This window comes from Stegodyphus dumicola, chromosome X1 (assembly GCF_044657685.1).
Source record: "Stegodyphus dumicola isolate Sdum_Otavi_A_Nest chromosome X1, ASM4465768v1".
Classification (NCBI taxonomy): domain Eukaryota; kingdom Metazoa; phylum Arthropoda; class Arachnida; order Araneae; family Eresidae; genus Stegodyphus; species Stegodyphus dumicola.
Window position 1 is genome coordinate 19,850,597 of NC_140780.1, and position 22,321 is coordinate 19,872,917.

The window sequence follows — 22,321 nt, forward strand, 5'->3', positions numbered from 1 at the left end:
GTATGTCAGTGGCCTAAATTTTGTATCTATTTTTCATGAGCTGATTTAATTCTTAACCTTGTACAATGTCTAGCTTTCCTATAATTGTAGGCTTACATTGTTTATTCACATTTGGTAGAAATCTCTCTTCACTACAATATCAAGTTTCAGAAAAGACTTCATGATGGTTGGTACTGTACCTACTCAGTTTTTTGTTGTACTTAAAGAAGACAATAATTTTAGATTTTATTGAGCTTGTTTAAAGATCTTATGCAAGTTATGTTCATCAAAACTTTTATGAAGAAAATTGATAGTACTGAAAATTATTTTGTACTTAGACGAATTTCAATTAAATTAAAATCTGATAAGGTTATTTCCTGTTAAACTTATTTTTGGAGAAATTTTGAATGATGTAAGTAAAGTAGTATTTATAGAAGTTTCTACTTTCTTGCTTATTCCTCTGGTTCCTCGTTGTGTTTTCTTGCTGAAAAGAGTGGATGCTCGTAAACTGTAGCATAAAAGTCAGATTTATTACTGAGTGAAGAATTTAATACATATGTGTAAAGCGTCCTGAATTGTAAAATGTAAAAAGAGTCCTTAGAGCGTTGTTTTTAAGATTAGGAACTAAATCTAAGATTTTAATACAGTACAAAGTCCGTAATCCGGGCGTCCATTATCCCGAATGATTTATAATCCGAACCTCAAAGCCACAAAATTTTTTTTTGTATACTTTACGCACGCGCGTTTAATGGCTTCGCATACACGTTTAATAATTTTAGCCTAGCTTATACGGACGGTATAAGCTAAAATTATCTTTACTGATTCTAAGTCATTTCAGTTAATGTTACAGATTGCGCTGTTCCTTAATCTCCTGCCCACCAGCGGCCGAGCGGTAAAGTCGCTGAACACTGGTAGTTCGGTCCGAGGTTCGAATCCCGCGAACGGGCTGGCTGCATGGGCGTTTTCGTGGTTTTCCCCATGTGTAACGTGTATACGAGCCAGTTTCCCTTAGAAAGTCCTCCACGAAGGCATCCCTCACCTTAGGCAGATAGCCCTCGAGGCTTTGCGATAATCACACACACACACACACACACACCTTAATCTTCTAATTGGATCCGGCTTATTATTTTTTGCAGACTGTTAGAGCAAGTCTCTAAAAATTAAGCTTGAACTTTCGATTATGTCAAAAAGAGTTTCCAATTCTGGAGCTTCCAAAGAATTTATAAAGCGAAAGTCTGTTTCGATGTATATCAAACAAAAAGTGGAATTGCGTCAAAAAATGGATAAAGGCATATCCGTCTCAAAATTATGCGAGGAGTATGACATTGGAAAGTCAATTATATATGGTGTGGTGTAGTGGTGGTGTATTTAATTATGGTAAAGCACACGAGGGCTATCTGCCTAAAGGGAGGGATGCCTTTCGTGGAGGACTTTCTAAGGGAAACTGGCTCGTATACACGTTACACATGGGGAAAACCACGAAAACGCCCATGCAGCCAGCCCGTTCGCGGGATTCGAACTTCAGACCGAACTACCAGTGTTCAGCGTCTTTACCGCTCGGCCGCTGGTGGGCCCAAATTGTATATGACATAAGCAAAAAGAAAAAGGAACTTTTTGAATTTTTTGTGGATTCCGACACTCCACTTGCCACGAATAACAGAAGAATGGTTCGTTATGCTAAAAGTAACGATCATGACAAAGTGATGACTAAATGGGTCAGACAGCGGCGCAGCGAGGGCGTGCCATTGACGCGTCCAATGCTAATGCCTCAAGCCAAAATATTTCATGAAGAAATGAACTTAAACACTAAGTATTAGAGTAACTAGTAAGAGAAAGTATTAGCATAAAAAACGAATCAACTTAAACAAATTTACATTGAAAGAAATGTTTAATAAAGTAAACAAATAAATATTAAGTTTTTTTGTAAATTTTAATACCGTTTACATTATAATTGCTCTTTATTTCATAAATTACGGTTTCATATTTTTAACTGTATAATTTCTGCATGCCATCTTACCAGATTTAAATTGATGATCCATAATCCTGGAAAAAAACCCTTAATACGGAATCGCCAAAGTCCGGACGATTCCGGATTACGGACTCAGTACTGTAGCTATATTGTTGAAATCGTGAAATTAGCAATGCCCCATTTCCTTGGTAGTTGAGTTCCTTGATACTGTTATTATTGACTGCAAACTTTTTAATGTGTGATCTAGGGTTGTTGATTACTTTTAGTTTGTCCAGTGTAAACAAGATTTCATGTTTTATATTTTATGGAGTAAATACAATTAAAAGCTTTTCAAAGTAGTAGTTCTTTTGTCTCAATATGGTTGTCGCATTAGGGTCATTATGTCCACAGGTTAATCAGTTGGAATTCTGGCAATCCTTAAAATTTTGGAATTTTACTTATTTTAATTTTATTTTTTCATGTCTTTGTGAATTAGGTTCTAAATTTCATATCTTTATATATATAGATATACTATATATATAGATATACTATATATATATAAAGGTATGAAATTCTTTATATAAGTCTTTATATATATATATCAAATAGTTTAAATTCAATTAATTCAGTTAAATTCATATTAATCAAATAGTTTAAATTCAAATACCTATGGCTGTCTGCGCAACTCGGCATCCATGTTGGATATATGTTGTATGATCTTAAATTCATTTAGTTTGAAAACAAGTAATTCTAATACTTGCGCTATAGCTGCAAAGTAAGATAATAATAATTTATTTACTAAAGATATATTATATATATATAAAGACTGGTTCCCTTAAAAATATATAACAAACGCGTCCCTTTCCATAGGCATACATTGTTCGCTTTCCCTTAAACAAATAGTTTAAATTCAAATACCTATGGCTGGCATCCATGTTGGATTGATGTTTCTGTGCTCTGTTTTAAAAGTGTTATATCTCGCTAATTATACCATTTGTGTTGTTCAAAGTGGATTTTTTCAATGTGTTACAGGCTCCGGCTTCCTTATCTACAAGTGTTTTTTCAAGATTGTGCTTTTTTTTTCTGAAAATAAGGACTTTAAAAAGTAAAGTCGGAGCTGTGGAATCATCTCATTTGCATACGAACGTAAGTTTTTTATTGATATCTCTTTGATTCTACTGTGCAAATTGAATTTGCGTAAAGATTTAAATTTTTTACTGTATTATTTGTAATCATACTTAAAAGCACACCATCTTTCATGTTTTTCTAGATATGCTATGTTATTTCTCTGAGTACAGTCAAGCCTAACGAGGCGGATATTTGTTGATATTAGAACATTTCGGAGTTAGAGTGAAAGTTTTTAATGCACCAAATTCGACGTCTTTTGACACGTTGGGCAAATCGTTCAGTTTTTCTTAAGATAAAATTGCGCGGAAAATTCTAAAAATTAGTTGAAGCATTTCTAAATCCTCTTAGCAGGTTTATATTGTGATTTTATTATTATTGAAATTTTAGGAATTTTTAAAGATTTGATGGTTACTGTTTTAATGTTTTAGATCTAATATTTATCTCTCTTTACCGCAGTATCTATTTATTATTTTATTATTGTAAATTGAATGATTTCATCAAAGAAAATGAGTGAAAATGATAAGGTGATTTTTGTTATTGTTAAAGAAATGTATAAGTTATTGAGGAAATAAAGACTAAATGTATACCAAGAGAATTAGTGGGGGATCTCTGCAAACAGGTTGAAGCCGTTTCTAAATTGGTCCATAGGAATTCTTTGAAATTATTAGAGATGGAGACAATGTGCACAGACAATGTGCAATTACAGACTGTGAATTAATTAGGCATATTGATGGAGCTAATATAGACTTTATGAAAGATGGTATTTCTAAAGCAAAAAGAACAGCATGTGAGATTATGAAGACTATTAATAATAATAGAGAAGCCATTGGCATTGTGTGATTTGTGTGTTTGTGTGTGTGTTGCTTGAATTACTAATACTTCCTTATATTTTTCGTTTTAATTCATAACATACCATTTTGATTAGTTGCGATTATTTTACGTTCTTCTTCTTTCCTTGCGTGTTATAAAAAGAAATTTATTCAGCAGCTATATGTTGAAATGCTTTCTGAATGTATATTTTGAATTCCTTTTGTTGTTTTCTACTAACCTTTTTAGTTACTCGGAGCTAGTGCAACCTTTTTAGTTACATTGGTTTCCAGGTGCTTAATCTTAATTTTATTTTGCTTAATGCTCTCTGTTAGTTATTTGGGACATGGCTGGGTCGCTGGATGTCCTCGTTTGTGTTTTTTTGAATTGGCGTAGCCCGTAAAATGTCATAAAGCAAACTGGCTAATCTTTGGAATATGGTAACAGGTAGTTTGGCGACATTTTGCTAAGGCGATAAAGGTTACTAGGTAGGACTTAGCAATAATCTGAGAAGTACACACTTCGAATCACAGATTATTTTGTCTCAGAGAAATGAGAGATCATGAGACATGTCATGTGACATTTTCTGGAAAATTACGATCGTGATTTTAGCTAATAAGCACTTAGAAACGATTTCGCTGTTAAAGTGCAGAATCGCCTACTTATTTGTTTGGCGCTTTTTACAAGAGTAAGAAGAATCGGATTTTTGTCAATTTTCTTTGACTTTTTAAGTGAAAATAGGTCGATGTGTACATGGATAAAGTCAAGCGTGTGCGCAATGCCATTTTTGTGCAATTCTGGGATGTTTCTGTAAGTGAAAATAGGTCGACGTGTACATGGTTACCGTGTATGTGCAATTCTTAAAAACGCGGAAGCAATTTGCGATTCTGCACTTTCTCCCAATTTCGCACCTAATCTTCGACATGATTAAGCACTTTTGCTCCATAAAAGTTCTAGCATAAGCGTAATTCAGCTAGCAGATTGTTGGAAAAAAATATTGAAGAAAAAAAAAAAGAAAAAAAAGAAAACAAAAAACATGCCTTTACTTCTTGAAAACAAAATGGCGTCCAAACAAAAACTAGCAGGTTGCTGTAGTAGGGTTGGTCGCCAAAATTTCGCCAAAAATCGCCGAGTTACCATAATCCAAAGGTTAACCAGCAAACTTTGTTTTGAAAATAGGACCGGACTGCGTCCTAAGCTCACCTGTCGGCGAATATCATAAACACACATGTTTGTTTAACAGAGCTATACGTATTTAGATCTGTATGAAACAGTAGAACTTAGTTCCTGTGAATATATACCGCTTGAAATACATTCCTTTTACATTGTAGAGTCATTAAGCTTTATTTAAGCAAGAATCATGAGAAATGAGCAATACCCTCGCCGAGACTCGAACCTGGAACTCTCGAATACGCGTCGAGTGTGCTACCGTTACACCACGAAAGCATACTAGAAGAAGGGAGAAAATAGCTTATAACATATTTACTAAAAGTATCTGTAGTATTTACCAAAGTATTAATAAATATGCTGAGTTGCTATTACAAACTATAGTACTTCCAGAAGTTAAGCAGAATGATTTCAGATGTAACACACTAATATTTCTTAAAAGCAATTAACCAGTTGTATTACTTGTTTTCCAAAGTGGCGAACCGTTACGGATATACTGTTATTTTAATGTGATTTTCATTTATAATCAGATTTCCTTAGGCTATGTAACTGAAATGATCATGAGCAATTACTTTCCTAATTACGTAGTTATAATTACTTATTATAATTGTAATTAAATTATATAATTACACTTACATAATAATAATAATCGTAATTAGATTTCACAATTACTTTGCAATTGTAATTAAATAATGCAATTACTTTGTAATTATAATCGCAATTTAATTATAATAACATATTATAATTATATTTCATAATTAAAATGTAATTACTACTTAATTGCGACTGAAAAAGCAATTACATTGTAACTGCAAATGGAAAAGCAATTGCTTTGTAATTCTCATTACAGAATAATTGCATAATCTAGTTACAATTACAATTACAATGTACAATTGTCCCTCTACGTATGCAGATAACCCTTGTGTACTTTTCCAGAATCGAAAGAGCATCTGTTGTTGTGTTGACATAGAAGGTTTTCTAAAACTGAGATACAAAACTCTCTTTCGCAAGGATGTATAAAAATTGCTATATATCATTATTTAAACTGAAAATTTCTGCCACTAGTAAAATAAAATTTAGAGAGTGCATTGTGCTCTAAAAAGAAATATTGAATATTTATTATAATTAAGCTACATGATGTTTACATCGAAGTTACAGAACTCTGTATCATATAATTAAATATACACTTTACGCAAGCTGCAGTTTTACTACCACAATATTTTTAAATAGATTTGTGCAAACATTACGCTATTCTGCTAACGATAAAGGAATATATATATGTTTACTGACGGTATGAGCTGTTGAACACAAACAAATATTGAAATTCAGAAGCTTATTCGAATGCCATAAAAAAGTAAATCTTTGCATGGAATTCAAAAGATTTAATCAAATCAGATCATCAGAATGTATAGAGAAATTGGACAATTTTCAAATAGGCCTGAAGGATAGGAAAGAATTTCTGAGTTCTGCAGCTGAAGGAAGTTTCATTTGAAGAATAAAGTAAAATCCTAAGGTGAATGCTTCTAATTCTAGAAGGAGAGGTAGCTTTGGGATTAAAGCTTTTGGGATTGTCTGTGGCTAATGTTATATTAGCGAAGATCTGAAAGTGAAATGCTGCCCCCAAACACCATTCTCCCTAAGAAGCATGGTGATGAGTTGGTAACTATATGGAGAAAGTATGTCAGAAAAATCTTCGGAATTTAGTTTCCCGTTGATAAAATAAAACGCTGGTCATATAAAAAAAAAAACAGACTAAACAAGCTGTTCAGAATGAGGGCTCAAGCTCAAATTTAATATTTTAACACGACACCAAAGTAATATATTGCTAAAATATGTGCTTCGGATACGTTGCTTTCTAAGTGTAAGGCGAATATTGCACCACAGTCTCCAGATCTCAGCTTAATTGAAATTTTCTGATTGAAGTTGCAAAAAAATGGTCCATAAACACAATTTTTCTAATAAAAAGCACTTGAAAACAGTTCTGCAAGAAGAATAAATACACGTATTTAGTAAAACAATGTAAATGTGTGTCAACTCAATGGCTCGCCTATTTGGAAGCTTATGTGTTAAGGGATACGCAGCGAAATATTAGTTCATGCGTTTTAAAACTAATTGTGTTGTAGAGTCATTAAGATTATTTGGAGGCAGGCGAGATGAAAAATTAGCAATCGCCTTTGCCGGGAATTGAACCACGGACCTCTGAAATACCGGCTCAGTGTGCTGACCACTACATCACGAAGGCACGCTAGGAAGATGGGAGAAATACCTTGTATACTCCCCCTTTTTAAACGGCGACAGGGGTTTTTAGGGGACCCATTCGCCAAATCCTAGGTGTGGAGAATCCTCATCCAACACACTTTTAGTTCAGGCGCCACTGTAGAGACATTAGGTATTTTGGAAGCAGGAGAGATGAAAAATATGCAATCGCCTTTGCCGGGAATCGAACCACGGACCTCTGGAATACAGGCCCAGCGTGCAGAAATATTACACCACGAAGGCACGCTAGGAAAACGGGAGAAATACCTTATAGTATATACAAATGAGAGATTTTAATTTCGACTATAGACGTAAAAATAAGGTAATTTAATAAAATTATTTTTTTTTAAATCTAAGATATCTTTAAACCTATATTTTATCGCTTCATTTCATTTACTTTATATAACGACTAAATTAAAAAAGTGAATGATTTTATAAGGTATTTCTTCCACCTTCTTGGCATGTCTTCATGGTGTGGTGGTCTGCACGCTGGGCGCTTATTCCAGAGGTCCGCGGTTCGATTCCTGGCGAAGGTGTTGTTCATTTTTCCTCTCTCCTGCTTCCAATTAACTTCTGTCTCTACAATTTCTACTCCGAATCACTGCACATTTTTAAGGAATGTCGAAAAACATTTATTTCTGTAAAGCATGGAAACGCATTGAACGGATGAAATTAATACTTCAGTTCATGGCTATTAATATTTTCAAGTTTGGTTGAAAATAAAGTGACATCATAGATTATTCTAAACCAAAAAAACTTCAATATCTGTGCATATAAAACTTCACATGCACTGTATGCATACTTTAAATCACTTTGATATGTGTATATAACAATAATGTATGTGTATATTACAATAATGTACTTTTGCGCAAGTGGAACGTAGGACGGGACCAGTTGCTCCTTCACTCTGCTCATAAGATCTTGTACCGCCAATGATTTTTTTTCTTTTGTGCGTAAAAGAATTGTTTACTCATCAAAACTATATTCTTCAAATTGAGTCTTAGAGTCGAGGAGATAGATCTAGTTTCTGAAATCATTTAGTGGTTCCTAGTTATATTGCATATTTATAGTATAAGATATATTGCGGTACGTAAAGCAGGGAATTCTTTTAAAAAAGGCTTTTATCTATAGCAATTTGTCGTACATTACTGCCACTTTTAAATCCAAAGTTACTAAATTTTACTGATATTTAAGGATACAAATACGTTGTGCATTTTATTTTTGGTACTTTTATTAACAATTCTTTTAGTACCTTATACATACGAATATAATTATGAAAACTATTCCAAGTTCAAATGTCTTATGTCTCAAAGGCTGGCAGACAGTGTCAGAAACCCGTTACATCGAAGAAATCGATGATATGCACAACGCAGCATTATAGGAGCATATGAGTACCCGATGAATAGAAGCAAAATCTGTGGGAAACAAAGGAGGATGGAGAGACAGAGAAAAGGGAAGAAAAAGCGTGTCGGTGGAACATTAAAAAGGGGCAGATGATTGGGCTCAGGTGGCGGCCGTTCCATATACGAGACCAAGATGGGGATTCCGATGCGCAAAATATCCCATTCCCGCTTTGGGATAAGAGAGAGTGGAGAATAGCTCTTCGCAACCCGAATATCGGCAAGATTCCCAGCTTAAGCCTCCCGCTCTCTACACGACAACATTCCGCTAAGAAGAACAAGATCAAAAAATTAGATGAGACTTCTTTCCCACTGACGGTCCACATTCTAGAAGAAAGATGATTTCGTTTCCCTTCTGTGAAAGGTTGACTTTTTCCCTTGGTGTTATCACACATATTATCATTTACGAGTGGGGAATCTGTTTAAGGGATTCCTTCTAGGAATAAAAGAAATCCTTTCCGAAAATGACCTTGGAGCAAATACTTCAGCTGAAATGAATTGAGTTCAAATTGCAAGGTTTAAAATGAAACTGAAGAATTATTCTTACGCACAAGATTCAAAGTAAATGCTCTTGTTTGAATTTCGCTTTTGATCATGCGGGCTGTAAACAAATTTTCGCGGAGAGGATATGCATACATTTGCATACGTTCCTGTGAAAAAGTGTATGTAATCATACATTACATATATATATATGTGTGTGTGTATATATATAAGATATTATAAACATATATATATGTATGCATGTCGGTAAGTAAATATGTACGTATGTGTGCATATAGTATACCTACACACTTATATACCTACATACAAATGTATGTATAATACCTTCCATCAGTGAAATTGCCTTTTTATAGCACTTTTTTAAATTTCCCTGCCAAGGAACCTTCAACAGTTCTAATTCAACTTCAGCAGCACTCCTTGTTTCAAAGGGTGAAGAAGACAAAATGTTTTTACATGATGTTAGTAGTTCATTAAACAATTGTATTCTTCTCAAGGAGTTAACTGTAAATCAGCAAAAGCAGCTAAACTTCTAAGATTGAAATCTTTCATAATGATTAATCATACAACATTTATGCAATACTGTTGAAGTTTTGTCGGATTACGTATTATACAAAACAATGCAAAAATTTAAGATGCTAATCTAGGAAAACAAATTCTTTTTCTCAACTTAAACAGGATTTTATATCTTCTGTCATCCCTTCATATTTTATTTTAAGTTTATTTTCATACTATAAAATTTGTAGTATCCTTTAATTGATGACTTTTTATTTCGAAAAAAAAAAGTTCTGCTCGTTTGGAGGCAGAATCATTTTTGGTGGGGTTAAGATGAATAGCTTACTCACTTAGGTAGAATCTGTGCATTTTTTAGGACATCGATCCTGGAAATGCATTTAATATTGCTTATTGTTTTAGTGTAATAAAAAACACAAGAAAGATCAGCATCACATTTATCATTCTTACAGTCTGTTTCTAAGAAAACCGATCAATTCCGCTATTGTGAATGTTTGCGTCCTGCTCTATACGATGTCTTTTGCGTTCTTTAAAAAAAAAAAAAAAAAGGTTGTTTGCTCCTAATAACGACTCACGAAACAAAATAAAATTACAATAATAGAGAATATTGGAGAAGCGGGCTTATTGCAAAAAACTCCGAAATAAAAGCACACGTTATCGCGAGCCCTGCGCAAAGAGCACATTGAAACAATTCCAGCTGTCTTTGAGCAGGGTTGGAGAAAGAAGGAGAATTTTCATGATGTATCACCGCGCAAATTTCGATACTTTTTTGGTGACTCAGGCACGGCGCTATGAGGGCATGTGCAATAAAACTGGATGAAAGTTGCTGTTTGGGCAAGAAGGTGCACATGTTTTTCACTAGTTTAACGCTTTGACTGCTATGGGCGCATTATGTGTTCAGCAGAAACCATCGGTGTGGCCTATGGGCGCATATGTGCGGTCGGCATAAGCTATCGGTGTAGACAATGGACGCAAATGCGCGCTCGGCAAAGGTTTTGGCTTTTTACTGTTGTCTCATGCGTATGTTCGAAAATTATTTATGTCATGTATGTACAACACTCGCAGAAACCCTCTACCTCGTCCGTTGCTTGGCAACGAGAGAAAAATTAAATACCATTTATTTGGTCAGTCATTATGTGGCCGCCTGCCGTTCACGCTATGCGATTCAACTTAGAGCAGTTAGCAGCCAAAGAGTTAGAGGAGTATGGATTTATACTATATAAGGATGATTAGAAAGTTTCAGATAGTTTTCCAATCATCCGGGCTCATTGCTAAATGGTGACACTTTTATCATCAAGACGAACTTTTAATTAAGTTTGTGATAAATAAAACTGCAGTTTTAGACTAGGAGAGAAGAGGATGATAAAATGATGCAACAACATTTTCCTTTTTTTTCGCATTAAATACCAGTTTCTATTCATTGAATCTCTCGTTTCAACAAGCGGAGATGCAGCATCAGATAAGCAATATTAACAATGCATCGACTTGAACAACGCGACGCTGGCAACTGACATCGCAATAAAAAAAATCACTTTTTAAGCAGACTTTATCTTACGACAGCTGCTACAAATTCAGGCGCAGTTTAGGATTTTAGTTGATTAAAACGATGTTTAGGATTTCATTTGATAAAACGCTCAGAGTTCAATGAAACGTTTCCAGGTCCCTCTCGATTTTGAAGAAGGAAAGATTAAAGGCAGCTCAAACCTCCACGGTTCATATTCTCAACAAGCTGAAGTTCGAGAGCATTTGTATGCCAGTCTGTATTACAGGCAAATTCTTTTCATACTGTTTTCTGAATCTAGAAGGTTGAAGAAGAATATTACGTTGTTTTATATGATGAATAAACTTCCTACCGCATGCGCAGAAATCAGATATTCATGTAAGTCAACTTGTGAACATATCTGCCAGCAATCAAAGTTACCTCAAATACATAAAATTCTGTTAGTCCATATAACGTGATGCCAAAGCAAACTATAATTTGATCTCAAATGAAACTTTTTTTTCAATAGAAATCAAGTTCGTTGGAAAATAAATCGGTCACATTGATGTGGATGCGACGCTGGATTGTGTACAGTGATTTTCATGAAAACCAGTCAATTGCATCTAACAAACGGAAATTCCTCTGTGATTAAAAAACATTCAATATTTTTTTTTGTACAAAATTAATAAGAAAGAGTCACCTGTGTTTACACATAAATTTAAGTAGGCTAGTAACCAAAGCCAGATCACGCGAAGTTGGCTCATTTATTTAACCGGCGTCCAGATTCAATATCGGCAGTTAAAGGCCAAAGGCAATGTTGATCTGATCTAGCAATCGAGTAACGTGGTCTGGAGAGACAGAATATGCTCTATCTTTCAATCATAAAATCTCATCTTAAATATACGCAAACTAATTTGCGTTTTGGAGGAACAACGGGAGGGAGAGTAAAGATTTGAAACATAAAATAACTGGTTAATTAACATAACATAAAGGAGCGAAGGCATCCCTTCCCTTAGGAAGATAGCCCTCGAGGCTTTGCCGTAATTAAAATAACCTAACCTAACCTTTACAAACGACAGAATCTTTATTTTGTGATCTATATACTGATCCTGAATTTTATAATTCCAAATAATTCTGTAGAATTGAATTACGTTTAAAAATAGAAGTTGTGTTTCGTTCTAAATTTAGTTTTCAAAAGTAACTTAAAATTTTTCTCGTATGTATAATATTCTATTAAAACCATTGCTGACCGTCGAGGCGGTAATGCGGTTAAGTGAGTCTACAGCGGTACACAGAAGGGCCCGGGTTCAAATCTTAGAGAATGCATGGATGTTTGTATATGTATAGTATCTTTGCGGCATGGGAGCACTCTAAATGTATGGAGAGCCGAATGTCCTCTCATGAGGATTGGTGGTAGGGGAGAGGGATTGGACAACCTCAGGCTGTCCCTCAAAACTGGGGTGGAAATAGAAGTCCAAACCTTTCAGGATCTGGCAACCATTCTTCCAGGAAATTCACAAAAAAGATAGCAAAAAGCCATTGCTGTCAGCTGTCATTGAAATATATTTTATGCTGCATAGTTTTTGTCTACAATTATAATTTTTGGTTATTCATAATATCCGTTCTTTTACTTTTTCCTAAGAATGTGCAGTATTTATTTACTGTAGTTTGTTCATTTATACATAAAAGCAATTTCTATTTGAGGTTCTTGAGCTGAATGGTGTTTCTATGAGGAAAAGAAAAAGAGGGTCGAACAGAAGCTAAAAAAATTATGCTTAGTGAAGCATATCAAAACTAAGAACAAAATAATATACAGGGCAGAGACTGGAAACATTGAATATTTCCTAAGCAAGCATGTCACACTAAAAATTGATTATTTTCTTCAGTAAGTGCCCGAGTCATTTCAGGAAACTCAACAAGCATGTTTTGTTTATATTTATCGATATTTATGTATATTCAAATCATTAGACTTATTAAAGCTTTCTGCAGTAAGTATAGTGATTTGGGGATAGAAATATACATAAATACGAGTCGGAGGAAGTTTAATATTATTATGATAATTCACTAAGTATATCAGCATCAGGTAAATTTATATTAAGCGAATTATAATTCCGAAATATTAGGTGCTCATTTCAAAGAACTAAGCCTATTTGATTTCCAAGTTATCGAAAATATAAGCGCTTTTTAGTGGAGCATTTAGAAGTTCTTAAAGCTAATGTGAAGCATATTTTAAGAAAACTCCGTCTAACGGAACTATTATAAATTTGTAGTGTTGGGGGATAAGAACAAAGTAGCTGCTTTCTTTTATTATGTTTTAACGTTTTAATATGTTTGCATTCCAATGAACGAAACGCAGATGAAATCTTTGCATTCTGCAGTATCTTCCCATTCAGCGGCACAACAACAAAGGACAAAAATTTGGGAATGCCAAGGCCCCTTTGCTCCCTTCCTGGAATAGATAATTGAATGAAGAAAGGAAGCAAAACACAGGGCGCTTCGCATATAAAACGCGAACGTCATTTAACTGTCAAATTTCACCTGGCGCCTGCATTGTTCTAATGAAGGCATTAGCCTCTTCTTCGAAATGATAGGCACCCGGCACGGGAGTCCTCATAAATATTTATGCTCACGAACCGACTATCTTTTACTTCTGGGTTAAATTGATTACACATTCGACAGCCACCTCTGGACAGCTAGGCTAATGTGACACACAATGTATGGGGCGTTTAAGTAATGCTTTTCATAAATTACTTAAAGAGGGCCACTGAGGTGGACATATTTTGCCATAGAAGCACGTTTCAATAGTTACTTTGTAACGAAGATGTTGCTCAATCTGGCTTCGTCAACGGATACATCAAGTGTCTCTCCTCCTGAAAAGAATTTACAGATGTATGATATTTTCATAGCTGCAGAGAGTTTGGCTTCTTTAGCACTAAAGATGAACTAGGTTTGATTTAAAAGGATTTAAATATATTTTGATCTAATAAATTAAAAGAAAAATTTTTTTAAAAATTTTTTTATTTTTAACTTTGCAATGCCCTTGTTTGAAGACACAAATGTCACTCACAACGTCCTTGTAATTTGAAAGAAAAAAAAAAAAAACTTTGTTAATGAAGCAAATTATTTTTAAGTAACAATCTTAATGTCAGTAATGATCAGCACTACTTAAATAAAGTAACAGGCGAACATACCTGAAGTATATATTGAGTAATATTTGTGATGCCTGGGAGTGCCCTGATGTCGAGAGAAACTTCTTTCAAGCCATTAGCTAAGGGTAAAAAATCCCACTATTCTTTAAAAAAAAATCTGTGATATCGGAATTACATAAGTATTTCTATCAAAGTAAATAAATAAATGAATATATAAACAAAAATTTTGCTATTGTTCTCTCTAAATTTTGATTGTCAAGGATTTTCCATAAAACTTAAGGCCTTTTTCTCTTATTTGTAAAAGTGAAAGCAGAAATTGTGAGCAGATAAGGCAGAATTCCTCGCCTTTCTGAGGTTCGAATTCCGCGAACGGGCTGTCTGCATGGGCGTTTTCGTGGTTTTCCCCGTGTGTAACGTGTATACGAGGTAGTTTTTCTTTGAAAGTCCTCCACGAAGGCATCACTTCCCTTAGGCAGATAGCCCTAGTGTGCTTTGCCACATTTAAATAAACCATCCTCGCCTTTGAGTGTAGTGGTAAAGCAGAAAGATTCCCCTTTTTAGTTTCGTCGTCGATGGTCATTTAACACTTAGGGACATAAATCTAGTACAACTTAACAGCTGTTAATATTCTCCTTGCCTAACATTTGGGGGGGGATTGGACGGTTTAAAATAAAATTTTAAATTAGAAAATTTGATTACGTGCTGTTTAGAAAGGATTTCAGAACTTGAAAGAATATTTTGCAGAATTTATGTTTAAATGTGTATTTTATTAATTGCTTTAAATTATTTTCTGATCTCATTTACATTAGAAATAAAAAGATTACTTTCGGATTAAAAATCCATAATAAGTGTGAATTACTTTAGTACAGTGATTTTTATTTTCTAATTAATTAAAGCTTTATTAACCGCATTATAGCCAACTCTTTTTCGAGTTATTCTAATTCCCACCATGGACTTTTAACATGTCGTCTTGTGAGACCTTTTGATGCTAATATTTGTTTAACGAATGAGAGCTACAGTATAGCGATTTCACTCAGTAGCTGAGTATGCTTAAGATTTCATATGTTGCATATACATATAACTAATATATATTATTTTAATACATAGAATTTCCCATTTCACCACAAATATTCAACACGAAAGTAAGTTAATCAAGCATTACATGTATTAGTAAAACATACACACACAGAGAACAACAGTCTATACTTTGAACATCGAATTTACATTAACGCAGATTTTCATTCATGACTTTGCGCAAGTGCATTAGAAACAGAGGAAACCATAGAAAAACCTATTGAAAAGAGAAGAAATGATGAAAGATAATTAGAGTCTGATTTTTTAAATTCCACTTTAATTCCTGAACGATAATAGGAGTTTATAATTTAATTCCTGAAAGCCTTTGCACATGCAGTGCGGCATGTTTTTTTTTTGTTTTTTTTTTTTTTTTTTTTTTTTTTTTTTTACTTCTTTGATTGCACTAGCAATACTAAAACTTATGTTTTATTAGGAAATATTTATTCATATATACGTGTGATATGTAAACTTGAAGGGGGTATTTAATTTTCTTAGCATTTTAATTTTATTTTGAAACCAACGTTTCCTGTAAGCTCTCGTTTCAACCCACACTTTCTTGCCAGTATGGTGGTGTGGTGTATTTAATTATGGCAAAGCACACTAGGGCTATCTGCCTAAGGGGAGGGAAGCCTTCGTGGAGGACTTTCTAAGGGAAACTGGCTCGTATACACGTTACACATGGGAAAAACCACGAAAACACCCATGCAGCCAGCCCGTTCGCGGGATTCGAACCTCGGACCGAACTACCAGTGTTCAGTGACTTTACCGCTCAGCCGCTGGTGGGCCTTCTTGCCACTATGAGTTTTTAGTTTCGCGCTTTATGCTATGCTAAATAAGGCAAAAAGCTACTATTTAAACTGGTGTCTGAGTTCCTTCAGATAGAGCGTGTAGAGACCGGGTTCATAACGTGTTCTGCCTTTCAGCTGCGTTGATTATCTGTTATTTAAGCTTGCTGTTTTACGACCGCGCATACTAATTGTTGGTTAGTCTACGTCCGGTTGTATAGCCCAGAGCCAATTACGCGTTTAAATATTTCTGTGCAGCTTCGGCTAATTATTCAACTTAGGATTACTTGTAACTGAGTTGCCGCCAAAAGAATTTGGTTACGTCCTGTAAGCGCCAGGAACGCCTTCTGTGTATATTATTGTTCAGCTGAATAAAAGGTGTTTTTTTTTTTTTTTTCCAAGTTTCTTACTTCTTTTTCCTGTTGCATTTGAACTTAACGAATAGCTGCGTCATAGTTCAGGTTAAGATCTAGAGATCTGAAGATTCAGTTCTTTCAGGCATTTCATCCACAGGGAAAATCCGAAACAGTTTGTTCACTATTTTGTAGTTCATTCGCAGTATTTTCAGCAGCTGGTACATGCTGATTTACCTCTATTTCCTGAAAAAACATTTCCGATGTTTACATTAGAGTCATGAACGGAATCCGATGCTTCACAAACATAAGTATCCTCGCTTAAAATCAAGTTCGTGTCTGTACAACTTGTATTAGGAGACACATACTCAGTTTGTGAAATGGGGGAATCTTCTTGCAATACTGGTGCATCCTGCGTAAACTCTACGTCAGCTTCTTCCATCTCTACATCACATGCATTTTCAGATGGTTCAATTCTTGGTAACTGCGACTTCGTAATTTCACTATCAGTTTCGACGAACTTACCAGTCACATTTTCAGTTTCTTCCACTTCCCCTTCAGGTACTTGAGAATCAAAAGCTTCTTTCGCGTCTTTTATTTCTTCATGTTTTCGTTCTTTTTCTTTAATCCCATTAGATGTTTCATCCTTCATTTCTTGATCATTTTCAGACAGTTCATTAGCTACTTCCTTCATTTCTTCATCCTTCGATGCTTCAGATGCCACTTCTCTCATTTTCACATCTTCTTTTATGGCTCCACTTTCTTCCGGAAGCTCGACTGTTCACCTGTTGGAGTTGCTCTCGGACCTTTTCTTGGCTGACATTTATTTCTTCTTGTCGGGTTTTCTTCTCTTCCAGTCTGGCTTTCTTCTCTTTCAGTCCGGCTTTGATTTCAGCCTTTATCTCCTCCTGTCCGGCATTCATCTCTTCCTGTCCGGCTTTCATCTCTTTTAGTTCGGCTTTCATTTCAGTTTTCATCTCTTCCTGTCCGGCTTTCATATCTTTTAGTTCGGCTTTCATTTCAGTTTTCAGCTCTTCCTGTCTGGCTTTCAACTCGGCTAAACGTTTCATCAAAAACTTCGTTTCTTCCGCCATGTCTTTCCTCTGCAGGCGGGTCACTGGCATTCACTCGCAAATCCCACTTCTGACACCAGTTGTTACGTTATTTTCTGCCTTCACGTTCGTACGGGGTTCGTGTGGATTTGGAATGAATAACCACGGCATTTGATGAATTATCGAAACACACTTTATTTAGCAATATTAATCAGGACAGCTCCAAAGTCACGTTTTTCAGTCGTCGAAGATCTGCTATACACTCTCTGGAACAATCAGCGACACAGCCTCGAGGTTACCAAGCTATCACAGTGGAAACAGCTTCACGGCAAAGCACTACACTACAGCTTCCGACTCTGCTTGGTCGTTCTCGGAACTCCACGTACTCTCGACACTCTCCACGCTACCACTCGCGATGCACTCGACGACACACAGAGCACAGCTCCCGACTCTTCGGTTCAGTCGTTCCCGGAGCTCAACACGCTCTCTCGACGATACACTACGCGATGCACTACGAGACTCTTTCGGTGCACTCGACGACCCTTTCGGCACTCTCTGCCCGGCTGTCAAGTCGATCGACTCCGCAGTGATTGACTTGCCAGACGAGACACCAACTCGATACTAACTATCTCGCACTCTCGAAGCATGTACTTTGACTGCGGACCAGCAGTGTTTATATAGCTTCCGGCTTGGGTTCGAGAACATTCTGGGCTAAACCGGTAAGAATTCGTTTCAGAAGGTTCTCCATCCGTCCACAGCATGTCGCCAATTTTGTCGCCAAATGTCGCCAAACGGGCGATTTCTCGCCAAATGTGGCAACACTGCCTTCGCTTGCCATTTTATGGCAACCCTAAAACTGCTTTGCAGAGAAGCCATCTTATCGTGCCTGTACATTTCGTAACAATATTTTCATAATGACTGAAAATATCATGCTGAAAAGAATGTACGCAATAAACATGCATAAAAATGATTTTTCCTAGCTAACTCATGCATAAATCCAGAATTATTCAAATTTTACTAAATTAAGAGAAAAAGTGGAATATAAAGAACAGAGAAAACATCGAATTTTCTTATATTTTTCATCGTTTTGCTCAAAATATCACTTATTTATAATTTAGAAAACTTTTACTTAAAATTTCTGATTTTGACATAAGTGTAAGTTGTTTGATATGCAGCGAAACCAGTACTTAGTACAGCTAGATGTTTTACGACATCCGAGCAATTCATTTCCACCAAGTTTATCAGGTGCAGCTGGAGAAAGAAGAAAAAGAACTGCTGAATTTTTCTGTCAAAATATTCAATTTAATGCAAGTATAGGGAGTAAATATCGCAGTTTATGCTTGGAAATAAAAGTATTATAAATTAAAGTCACTTTAATTCAGGTTAAAGTATTGTCACCATTTGTATTTGAACTAAGCCTCGTTTCTAGTAACTTAAACCCCCTGAACAAATTAAGGCTAGCCATTTCATGGTTCTGATGCACAATTCAGAATACAAATTTCTCTCACTCCTAGCCAAAATTAAGCTACTTTGGTAAAAGCTATTAACCTTCATTGCAAGTAGATGGAACTATTAAAAAAAGCTATTAAATTACTAAAACTACTACATAAGTATGCGTCGTTTCCTGAAATTACTTTCATAAAAAATGGCGTCTTGTTCGCTGATGAATCACACCATTTGCCTAGAATTAACGGTCTCCGGCAAAGCGAACAAGAACTGTTTAATAACCACAGCCCCTAAAAAGAAAACTTTCCAATCTTCCCTTTACATCCCTTGCAAACCGATGACATACATTGTGTTGTAGAGCAATTTATATATAATGGTAGAATATTAATAGCACTAAGGAGATGTTATTGTAATTATTTCTCCGAATGCAGGCTACCAGATGTCAAATCATCTATTTGCATCTTTGTTTTCCTAGAAATCCATTTACTATACTTCACTTCGGTTTTATATATGTCATTTACATAGTTTCGTTTCTGGATCAGCAATTATGTTTAAGTCATGAAACAGATTTCAAATCAGCAAATCAGAAAAGCCATACCTGTAATTTCTCTTAGAAAATTCTTTACGAAAACAACCTTTCCTTGATAGCCTTCGAGTGACGTACTGTGATGTATTTAAAGACACAAAATCATGAAACCATGAACCTTCTTTTCTTTAACATTCTTAGTTCATTGTCATTATTATAATTATCATTTTTTTATTATTATTCTCATTATTATTGTCTGATTTCTCCTCTTTTATATATTTATTTTTATATTACATTTTACTAAGCTTTAGCAGTTATATTTTAATATAAATATGTATCTTTAATAAAAAACGGATCTATTTAAAAATATCTCATAGCAAATTTAATGAAACTTTCCTTTCGATATTTCCTAAGAGAATATTAATATTTATTGAGTTCACCAACTGCCAATGGATAAAACTTTTGAACACTAATAGCTAGACGTGGGCTTGGTTCCTGGAGAATTGGGTGGTTGCATGGAGTATTCGCGGTTTTCACTAAGCAAAACTGTCCACTAACGCCCCAACAATAAAGTAGTTGAACACTGGTAGGTCGACCCGGCTTCATGTTATGTGGGAGTTTTTAAGGTTTTTTCTGTGCGTAAAGCGACTACGAGGTATTTTCTACTAGCAATTCCTCTGCGAAGACTTTTCTTGCCGTAAGCTAATAGCTCTTGTGTGCTTTGCCAATAATTCAGTCCGATGGATAAGTTGAAAACGGCGACTTAAGACGGTAGATTTCAAGTCAGTCGATAAACATATTTATTTCGGATACTGTGAGCATTCTCTTGCTTGGCTAAAACGACAAAGGTTGGTTTGTTGGTTAATTTATTATGCAAAGTACTAGATGGTTATATGAGCCCGGTTCCTTTAGAAATTTCTCCACCAAGGCATCCCTTCGTCAAGCAAAAGTCCTCGTATGTTTCGTGATAACCAAATGAGAAACCAAAGGAGGGTTGCCTGCGTTAGGTAGAAGGATTTCATGGAAAACGAAGGAAAACTGCCTTGTATTCACATTCAGCATAGAAAAAAACCTTGGCCATCATCTACAACCAACCCGTGATGGTGCATTCCCTCGAATCATGGATTTTTAATCTAAGACCCGTCTTGTTCGAAGCTGAATTGATTTTTGAGTTTTGTGAGATTTCGCAAGTATCGGTGACCCATTTTGTAACGCACGAATTATGATGCTGTAAAGCTGAAGTTACAATGAAAAGGTTTGTTTGCACCCTTCATCTTATCTCATAGTTCTTTCACTGGAAGTTTAAGACGGGCTGATTAGTCGTCTACACGTCTACACAGAGCTAGAAATTAGCTTAAATACCCCGATTTCGTATTATTTCTTTACACTAAAGAAATTTTTATACCTCTACAACAAATGTTAGGAATTTTGTACATATGTAAATAATTTTAGTGAAATTATTCGTAAATTGGAGTACCTTTTGCTTAATGTAACTAAAAGGGCCGAAAACCCGGGTTATAGTGATAAATCCGTTTTAACATTGATGTAAATGGTGATCTCCCCGAACTGAAGGGAAAGCGCGAAGTCGCCGTTATTTTTGTTGATTAATTTTGGGGATGAAATTTGGCGACATTTTGTTCCGATCCCTGCGTAATTGTAACTGGTCTGATCCTTATGTAACTGCGTATGTCTTTCAGCAATTTAGAGAGTTCGAAGATCTTGGAAATTTCTACACGGATAGGGGAAACTATATAAAACCGGATAAAGCATACATTTAGTTAGGATTATTGACTATTCAGAGATTGTGTATTGAAATATTACTACGCGAGGTTACGCTTTTGAGGCTCTTAACATTACCTTGTTTTTATTCTTAGCAGTTTGGTGTGGTAGCTACTGATTGTGCCCTGACGTACTGAGAAGAGCTGTACGAGTACTTTTGCATGAGAAGTTCCAAAATTGTAAAGTGTTTTCATTTTCATTGTTCTGCGTGCATTCAATCCATTATGAGCCCGTGCGCTCGTAACAATAAACTGTGTATCCAAACTAATATACAGTAACTTAAAAAATATATTCGATTTCTACTCCCAAAAATCTTCGATATTTTTAGACACACAATCCTCATGAATGAGACTACTGGTCAGATAATATTTAAAACCGTATAGAAATGCTAAGATTTATTCAGTTTTATGATGAACAACGAACATTAAATTTTATACCTTTTTTTTCCAAAAAATCTAACCGATGTGCAGTTTTCAGATGTATCAGCAACAGAATTTTTAACTTTCATTAACATAAATGAACGCAAAATAATTATGTATGTTTTTACTGTCAATTCTATACCGTGTATAAATTTTTACGCATCTAAACTGATACGTGTATAATGCAAATTTAGTGGAAACATTATAAAGGATAAATTGGAATAAACTAGCATTATTCATTACTTCCCACGGCGTAGACAGTGAAAAACACAAACAAATTTATCATAATGTGTTAATTAATTTACGTAATGCGTACATGGTAGGACAACCCATATAAGCATTGCATGCGAGTCGATTAAGAGCTGTACAAATTAATATTTTCAAAGCTTCAGCTCTTCTATTATCTGTATCTGGTAGCATATGCTTTCCATAAATCTGAGAGATCTGTATTTTGTTACGAGATGTGTCAGAAGAGAGATTACTTAATCCCTGATATCTCTTTGACAGTGAATCATTTACGTTTTCTCTCAAGTTACAAATTTCGGTTTACATTTTACTATTT

At 35.1% G+C, this 22,321-nt stretch overlaps 1 long non-coding RNA gene across 1 annotated transcript in view; it reads left to right on the forward strand.

Moving 5' to 3' along the window:
- The window catches only part of LOC146993100 (uncharacterized), a 395,311-nt gene extending 392,235 nt beyond the window's left edge, over positions 1-3,076 (forward strand). Inside the window, exon 3 of the long non-coding RNA XR_015038511.1 lies at positions 2,960-3,076. This is a non-coding gene — a long non-coding RNA (uncharacterized LOC146993100). The remainder of the gene's footprint in view (positions 1-2,959) is intronic.
- The last annotated feature ends 19,245 nt before the right edge of the window (positions 3,077-22,321 follow it).